The sequence below is a fragment of the Mustela nivalis genome (genome assembly GCF_964662115.1).
Source record: "Mustela nivalis genome assembly, chromosome: 6".
NCBI classification, from domain to species: Eukaryota; Metazoa; Chordata; class Mammalia; order Carnivora; family Mustelidae; genus Mustela; species Mustela nivalis.
Window position 1 is genome coordinate 96,248,577 of NC_139025.1, and position 9,023 is coordinate 96,257,599.

Sequence of the window (9,023 nt, forward strand, 5' to 3'; positions counted from 1 at the left end):
CCCTCCCAATCAGAAACATCAATCACTGTCACCTCTACTAAATCAGAATTAAAACTGAACTTTTAATTTTGACTCTTGAAGGAACAATATCAGTAGTGATAATAATAATATAAAAATTCTATTAGGGCTTACTATGTGTTTTCAATAGAGTGACCATATAATTTACTGTCTGAATTGGGACACTTTTGGGAGTGAAGAGGGACATTATCATTTATTAGTCAAGGGAATGAGCATAAATAAGGATGGGCTTCGGCCAACAGGGGCATATTTATGGTTTCATAGCTATGAACCAGTTTCACATGATAGAGGGCTAAAAGAGCTCTCCGTGGTCTCTCTTGTAAGGACACTAATTCTATCCACTAGTGCTCCACCTTCATGACATAATCACCTCTCAAAGGCGTCACTTCTGAATACCATCTCATTGAGACTTGGGTTTTAATATACAAATTTGGGATGGCAGGTGGAAAACAAACATTCAGTCTATAGCATCTTAGAATAAGGTACTTTAATTATTCCTGATTTACAGATAAGGAAACAAATACATAAGTTGATATATTACTGATCTTTAAAATCCTAATACAGGACTTTTGGGTATTCATCTGCACTCAACCAGAAAAATCCAAGTTGGAGTTTCAGGAATAATTAAAAAGGTGAACTGATTCCACAGCCCCATCCAAACACACTCTGGTCCCTATGCATTTGAATTCCCTTTTATTAGTGCTTTGCCAATCATCCAGCTTGTGTGTTTTATAGATGACAAAACTGAGGTCCAGAGAGGTGAAAAATTTTTCCTGAACATAACATACCAGTCATGAAGCTGCAACTAATACATATGCTCTCCTCATTCTATAGGCTCTAGTCAAATTCTCAAGAATGGTTTATGGAAATGAATATCACATTGTATGTGCTTAAAGAAATGACAACTGGGTTGTATGTCTAAACACTTGAGAAAAATTTTGAGAGATTGATATCACATTTTAATCTGTGTAATGAAGATAAATACTGCAACTGTGATTTAATGTATGGGAAATGAGGTCTCTCAGTAATGGGTCACAGACTCATTCTACACGGGATAACTGTTCTCATGACCTAGAGGACAACAGAGATGATGCAGACATTCTCAGAACCCTGTTTTAAAGATTTTTTTTTTATTTGACAGAGAGAGAAAGTTCACAAGTAGGCAGAGAGGCAGGCAGAGAGAGACAGGGGGAAGCAGGCTCCCCGCTGAGCAGAGAGCCCGATGTGGGGCTCAGTCCCAGGACCCTGAGACCATGACCTGAGCCGGGGGCAGAGGTTTAACCCACTGAGCCACCCAGGTGCCTCCTGAACCCTGTTTTAAAACAGAGGTTTGAGGCAAACAAGACTCAAGTCTCACTGCTTGGAGAAAATCCCATGCTGGAAAGGACATTCTTCTGTTACTCATATTCTTAGTCAACGTCACTGTTTCTCAGCTGCATCCTTTTCCTTGTCTGGTACCCACCTCCCCCTTTCCACCATCCTCACAGACAAGAAAGTCTCCTGTTCCTCTATCCATGTCAGCCTCTTGCTGGAGCTATGCTCTATCTCTGTGCTATATTTTCAATATCTTCTGCTGTACTGACTTTCCTCAAGATGTGCACACCTTCAAGTCACCTTCTCTTCAGTCACCCACATCACACTAGTGCACAGATTTGCTTCATCCCCTCATTGTCAGCCTCCTTGTTAACTCCATTTCTTTGTCTCTGACTTTCTCTTTAATATATTCGAATAAGGGTGCTCTGAAAGTACTCCAGCAAATGCTCCATTAATCTCCTGATTATTACATGTCATCATTTAATAAATATTTCCTTCTTAAATATTTTTTAAAATTGTAGGATAGATACATATCTTATATATAAATAATGTTATGTATATATAAATATACACATGGTGTGTGTGCCTACTCTCTCTGCATATGTGCACATAGACAGAAAGAGAAAGAGAGTGTTAATTTTTTCCCCACTATCAATCTTATCTTTAACTGGACCATTGAGCCCATTTATATAATGTAATTTTTCACTTTTATTCTCCTCTGTGAATACCTACTATCTTATTTTGCCTTTTCTATGTGTCTCATTTGTCTGGCATTTCTATTTCTTACCCTTTCTCTCTTCTCTTGGATTATAGGTGTATTTGTCTGTCATTCAGCGACAGCCATTAAAGCTGTTCACAAATAGTTCTCTTGTTCCAGGCACCTAGAAAGATCCTATTTCTCTGTCCCTTGTATTTAAATGTTAACATGAGGCTTTCTCTGGTCAACGAAGTGTGAATAGATGTGACATGTGCCCCTTTCAGCAGAAATTTTAGGAGTTTCCTGTGGGGTGCTGGTTTTTTTTTTTTTAAGGTTTTATTTACTTACATAGGGAGAGACAGAGAGAGTCAGTGGGAGGAAGGCAGAGAGAGAGAGAATCTCAAGCAGGCCCCATGCTCATCCCAGACCCCAACTCAGGGCTTGATCTCATGACCCAAGATCATGACCTGAGCCAAAGTCATGAGCAGGTTGCTTAACCGACTGAGCCACCTGGGCATCCCAGTGTTATATTGTCTTTCCTCTGCCTGTGATTATGAAAGTGTGTGTCAAGATGAAACCTGTGTCAGCCTGTTTTCCCAAGTGATTACAGCAGGCAGATACCATTGGCTGGACAAGGATAGACACACAGCAGTAAATGAGTAAGAAACTTTAAACTGCTGAAATTTTAAGATTGTTTGTTACCGCAGCACAAGCTAGACTATCCTAACAGATCCACAGTCTACTTATTCCTTCTGCTAGTTTGGAATGCAAACCCTATGATTCAAATCTTTTCATTGTTTACCTTAGAAATTCTCAAATGCATAGTAAACACAGACAAGTCTAATCAGTACTTTTAGTCATCTCCTGAACACTTGGCAATTCACATCACTTCCAAGTTATGTTACTGATGTTTATTTTAATTTTATCTTCTTAACAACACATCATTGCTTTATATACTCAAGACATCTTTGATTTGTTCACATATTTGTCATCATCTTCTTTTTATTCCTTCCTGAATTTCATATTTCCATTGAGTAGCTTTTCTCTGTAATCTGAAATCCATGATTAGAAATATTTTTAGTGGAGGGCTGCTTTAATGAAGTTATAAACTCTATTAGGTTTTGTTTTATTTTATTGTTTTGCCATCAAATTCCTTATTTTATCTTCATTCCAAAGTGCAGGGTAAATAATTCTATGTTGGTGTGTTGAGAAATCAGAGCTAGTGTATTCAATTAAGATTATGATGTGCTGAAGAGGGGAAAACCCATCCACATGGTCAGCTTACACCCTCGGCATTCCAGTTACCACTTTGGGGAGTGAAAAAACCAGGTCACCATTTCAGGACATGGATACAGAAGCAAAGTCTTAAGATTTGTTACTTACAGTTCCCAGAAATGGGGAGATGGAGAGTTGTGGGGAGATAATGAATTAATGGCACAATGAACCAGAGGAAGGGGCTTTCCTCTGTTCCTGCTCAGAAGCAAGCAGGAGTGAGAGAGCAAGGTAACATGTACTTATCCCTTAAAAGGTGGTTGATGTAGAAGTCACTAACTTTTCACCTGCTCAGCTCTAAGTGGTTATTTTATTTTATCTTTGAGAGGTAGGGGGGAGGGGCAGAGGGAGAGGGACAGGGAATCGTAAGCAGACTCCCCAGTGACAGGGAGAAGCCTGATGGTGGCTAGATCCCAAGACCCAGAGATCATGACCTGAACTGAAATCAAAAGCTGGACACCTAACCAACTGAGGCACCAGGCGTCCCTCAGAGATTCTCTTACCTGAATAAAGACAATCTTCTGAGAGTGAAACTGCCCTAGATCTCCACTGGGGAAGCTTTACACCCTGGAAGAGAACAGGCCACTCATGCCTACATAAGCAAACATTATCACAAACTGTCTTACTTCCCACTTGTTCCCTAAAAGCTCATTTATCTTTCCCCAAAAAACAAAAGCAAGACCCCATTTATATCCTATTTCCCTCCCTTCCTTCCCCTATGACGTTAATCTAGAAACCCCTATCCCTTGCTGTTCAGGGAACCACTTCATTGAGCTCCAACACAGGCGTGTGAATAAACATTGTTTATTTTCCTGTCAGTCTTTTTTTATCAGGGACATTGCAGGCTCTCTGACATGAACCTAAGTGGTTAAGGGAAGTTTTCCTCCCAACACCACTCCAGATGATATGCATGCTATGTAAGGACAAAGAGACAGACCAAACCTGGGTGAAGGGTAGGGTGCTAGGCAAATTACATAAAAGTAAAAGTTCACACCATACCACATCCTCCTCACCCCACTTGGCACTTCCAATTCATACTTGTTAGCAAGTCATGCTGACTTCGGAAGGAGTTCTTGGATATCATGTGGCAACATAATAAAAATTCTTCCTTTAAAGAATTCTGTTCTTTCTACTAAGGTCCCTCTCTTCTCTCCTCTTCCCCTTTCTTCCTCTCCTTGGCGCTTCAAAACGGCCTACTTTTTCATGTTCAGGTTTTTTGCAAAAAAAAAAACAAAAAACAAAAAAAAAAAACCCTGGGAGGTTTTTACTTCACCCCTACTTTCTTAGGAAGTCAGAGATGGCCCATGTCAATGATGCAGATTCTTTATGGAGGATGTCAATAGCACCCTATGTGAGCCATCACTAGAGCTAGCATTTATCATGCTTTCCAAGGACCTCTCCAAGCCTTCTGCCCATCTTACCTTATTTTGTCCTCATAATAAACCTAAGATGTACTTATCATCATCCCCATTTCACGGTCGAGGAAACGGAGGAACAGGGAAAGAAATTCAGTTCTGGGAGTTGCCCAGCTCCTCAGGTGCTAAATCAGAGTTTGGACTGAGACCATCTAAATCCAGAGCAAAAAGGGAGTTATGATTATTCTCATTCCAGAGGAATGGAAATTGTCACCCAGAAGAGACAGGTCTCTTTTTAGGAGGTGTGAAATTGTATAAAATTTCTGGGCATGACAGACTCCATCTTGAAGCTCCATTTCCTTTGTAGTGAAGTTTTGAACTGGGCAGAAAGACCTTTTGAACTGGCCAGACACAGTAATTGTTTTATAAGCAGTTGCGTATAAAAGCAACGGGACCCCGGGCATCTGGGTCATAAATCTGCCAGTGTGGCCTTCTGATGACAGATGATTAATTCATGCAAATCAGAAATCGTGTGTTGTGGTAACACCAATGCATTGATCAACCCAAGCATAAATCAGCAGGGCTCAGTCTGTCAGAGACTTCGGCTCCCTGATGCAAGTCAGGTACTTGTCCCCTACCCTTTATCCCCAACACTCCGCTCTTCCTGAACAGGAGAGAGCTTTTGAGGCATTGCTCCAAAAAACACAATCCTGAGACTTCCCAGAAAAGGCTTTTGTTCTTGTTCAGTTTTTCCTACTTTCTCAGTTGACAGAGGGAATTCTGCTGCTAAGAAATATGGTGTTCTCTACTTTTTCTTCAAAAGGGATTTGAGGGTGTTTTTTTTTGTTTTGTTTTGTTTTGTTTTTCTTTAAAGGTCATTTCCAATCCCAAGATGGGGCTCAAACCTGCATCCATGAGATCAACAGTCCCATGTGCTGGTGACTGAGCCAGCCTGACATCCCTTGGGGACTTGGTTTGACTTTAGTTCCGCTCTGCCACTCTGACCTTCTAGGAGCAGTTGCTGTGGCCAAGAATTGCCACACACCCACCGTCCACATCCAGGAGAGCTGACATAGCCAGCACTGGGGTAGGTCACAGGTCTCCTCCTCCTCCCTGCCTGGCCACTGCCCACGCCCATCCCCAGACCTCGGGTCCTTGCAGCCTTCCATTGGGGGGCACCTGGATGCCCCTCTCTCTTCCCCAGAGAAAAGTTGTTGTTGGAATTCCAGCCACGCCAGGGCTCTTGGAAAGACAGAAGACCTCCCCCTCTCTGCTGCTCTAGGGATCACATTAATGTGTCCTTTGCAAACCTCCAAGCGCTTTTTGGTGAAAATGGCTCCCTGAGATGACTGAGACATTGCTGAGGTTCAGACATCAGTACTGTAGAGACCAAGATTCACCCTTCCCAGCAGTCCTGAAAAAAGAGTGGTGTAGATGATTCCCTACAATGCCCTTCTTTACAAGGTCCTTGGTTCCCTCTAAAGTGAAACCAAGATGCTCCTCCCACCTATCTTTCCTTGGAAGCCAAGCTTCTTTGTAGTCTGCATAAGATTCCCTCCTCAGGGATCCCAGGATCACAGAGACTGGCCTTCTGCTCTGTCCTAGGGACCAAGCTAGAGATCCAGGTCAGTGGCTGAAGAGGAGATCTCTGGGACTCCTTCTATTTATGCATTGGATTGGAGGGACCAGGGTGGCTGAGGTTAGCACCTGAGAAAGCTTGGACGGGACCAGTATGGGGATGGAGCATGTGGGCTGCTGGGAACCAATGACGCTGGGGGAGGGAAGCATTTCTCTTGGGAATACTATGGCATCCCTTTGTGATGCTGGTGTTAGGCACTGGGCTCTTTCCCTTGCCTTGCAGGACAACAGGTCCCTGTCGGTCATGATTCTGCAGGTCATGGTGGTAGTTCAGGGATGCCGTTCAGTTCACGGTTTATTCAAAAGGATTTTCTGCTAAGACCCTTGATCACTGGGTATAAATGTATTTATTTTTCAAATGTACTTTATTTATTTTTTAGTGTTTTAAAGATTTTATTTGTTTATATGAAAGAGATTGATAGAAAGAACAAGCAGAGGGGGCAGCAGAGGGCGAGGGAGAAGCAGGCTCTGCATTGAGGAGGGAGCTGGGCTGGAGCTGGGGCTCATTCCCAAGACACCTGATCATGACCTGAGCTCAAGGCAGACACTTAACAGACTGAGCGACTCAGGTGCCTCCTCAAATGGATTTTAAATTTTACCTCTAATATTCAGACCAAGGACTGTAGGATTTTAGTTTACTGTCAAGTCACCACCCAGAGGCAAAGACCACCTCTCTCCAGCTAGTGGGACTTAAATGCTCTTAGACAAGAGTGTATGTGAGCGTCTCATTCCTTGAAAAATTGCACAGGAGAAGGGGTACCTTTCTGACTGACCCAAATGGAGACTGTGAGACAGGGAGGCCACATGTACGAGCTGGGTTTCTTTCAAAGGCAATGTTTTTTCTCCTCTCTCCCTTTCCTGGCTAGGCTCTTCCAGAGGAGTGAGACCACCATGGCTCAGGAGAGGTTCTTCATCCTGTTCCCACCACTGGTCCTGGTGTTGCTGGTGCTTGGCTATGTCCAGCCTTCGCTGGCCAAGGAGTCTCAGGCTGAGAAGTTCCAGCGGCAGCACATGGACCCAAACACCTCCACTGTCACTGCCAGCTACTGCAATGAAATGATGAAGCGCCGGAGTATGACGACTGGATGGTGAAAGCCAGTGAACACGTTTATCCACGAGCCTCTGCATAAGGTCGAAGCCATCTGCTCCCAGGAAAATGTCCGCTGCAAGAACGGGCAGTCCAACTGCTACAAAAGCAGCTCCAAGATGCGCATCACTGACTGCAGCCTGAAGAAAGGCTCCAAATACCCCAAATGCGACTATGAGACCAAGCAGCTACAGAAATCCATCATCGTGGCCTGTACGTATAAACACATACGTATACCTGAGACAGTCCACTTTGACGGTTCTGTGTAGGTCTGCACCTGAGGCCAGAGCAGCGAGATACCCCACCTTCCTCATGGTGGCACCTGCTTCTCCCCTCTCCCCTCCTTCCTCTTAGAGAAGGAACTCCAGCCAGGGCTCCTATCCCAAAACACACACACATTCTTGCCCAGCATTTGCCCCTGCATGGTTTGGGGGTGGAGGGGGGCCCATGTGAACCAACTTCACTGCTTCTTTCAATAAAACACTGTTGCAACCACCTGGATTTCTGAAGCTGTCGCCATCTGGTACTGTCTATGTGATTGCATTCCTGCTCGGGTAAGAACTATAAATCTGGGTAGATTTGGTAAGCATCGAATAGAATCATTACATGCCTTTGCTCCTGATTCTTGGTTTTCAGTGACCTGAGATCATTCCTTTTCTCAGAGATGCCTTGCTGCCAAATATGAAGCTGTTAAGTATGGGCTATTTGAGATGAAAGGGAGCTACAGTCTGGGACTGTCCTGCTGGGTGAGCTGATGGAGGGGGAGCTCAAATACCAAACTCTCTGGCATGGAAGGAAGGACAGGGTGACCTCAAGAAAATCCTGCTCAGACTCTGGCTGGGCAGGAGTAGGGGATGAAATTATGATCCTAAATTTTCATTTTCCTTTTATTGAGTGAAGTATTACCAGATCAAAAAATGGCCATCTCTTAGTTGGAAAGTTGGAACCTACCATTTAGGAACTAGAGGGGTCTGTAAGGATTATTAAATTGCAGGAGAATAAGTAGGATACTCGAGTATCCACTTTAATGGAATGGGCCTGCCTAGAATGCTGCAAAAAAAAAAATTCTAATAAGCAATGTGGTTGAAGAGTAGCCTCCGTTGAAGGCAGGATGGAGGTAAATCTGTGTGTTCCACTTGCCATCCCTGAGATAATGCAATCCTCACTTTTACAGAGGAACAGCCTGAATCTCAGAAAGGTTAATTGACTTGCTCAAGGCTGCTGCTACATAGTGGCATAGCTGAGACTAGACCCCAGGTCTCCTGGCCTTCAGTCCTTATTCTTTCTGCTACCAGAGTAGACTCAGGAAGAAAATCCTGCAGTCTCCCTTTTCTTTTCATTTTTAAAAAATTTTTCTTAATGAGTTTATTTATGTATTGAGAGAGAGAGAGAGCATGAGAGGAGAGAGGTCAGTAGGAGAAGCAGACTCCCTGCCGAGCAGGAAGTCTGATGAGGGACTCAATCCCAGGACTCCAGGATCATGACCTGAGCCGAAGGCAGTCGCTCAACCAACTGAGACACCCAGGCGCCCCTCCCTTTTCTGAAGTGCAGTGGAAGGGACTCCTATGTGGCTCAGTCTGTTAAGGGGCCTACTCTTGATTTCAGTGCAGATCATGATCTCAGGGTCCTGGGATCAAGCTCT

The 9,023-nt window shown here is 43.7% G+C and overlaps 1 long non-coding RNA gene across 1 annotated transcript; it reads left to right on the plus strand.

Moving 5' to 3' along the window:
- Nucleotides 1-6,201: 6,201 nt before the first annotated feature.
- Nucleotides 6,202-7,882, plus strand: LOC309867810. The gene is made up of 2 exons (XR_014313322.1): nt 6,202-6,281; nt 7,161-7,882. It is a non-coding gene; the product is annotated as an uncharacterized lncRNA (long non-coding RNA).
- Nucleotides 7,883-9,023: the final 1,141 nt, after the last annotated feature.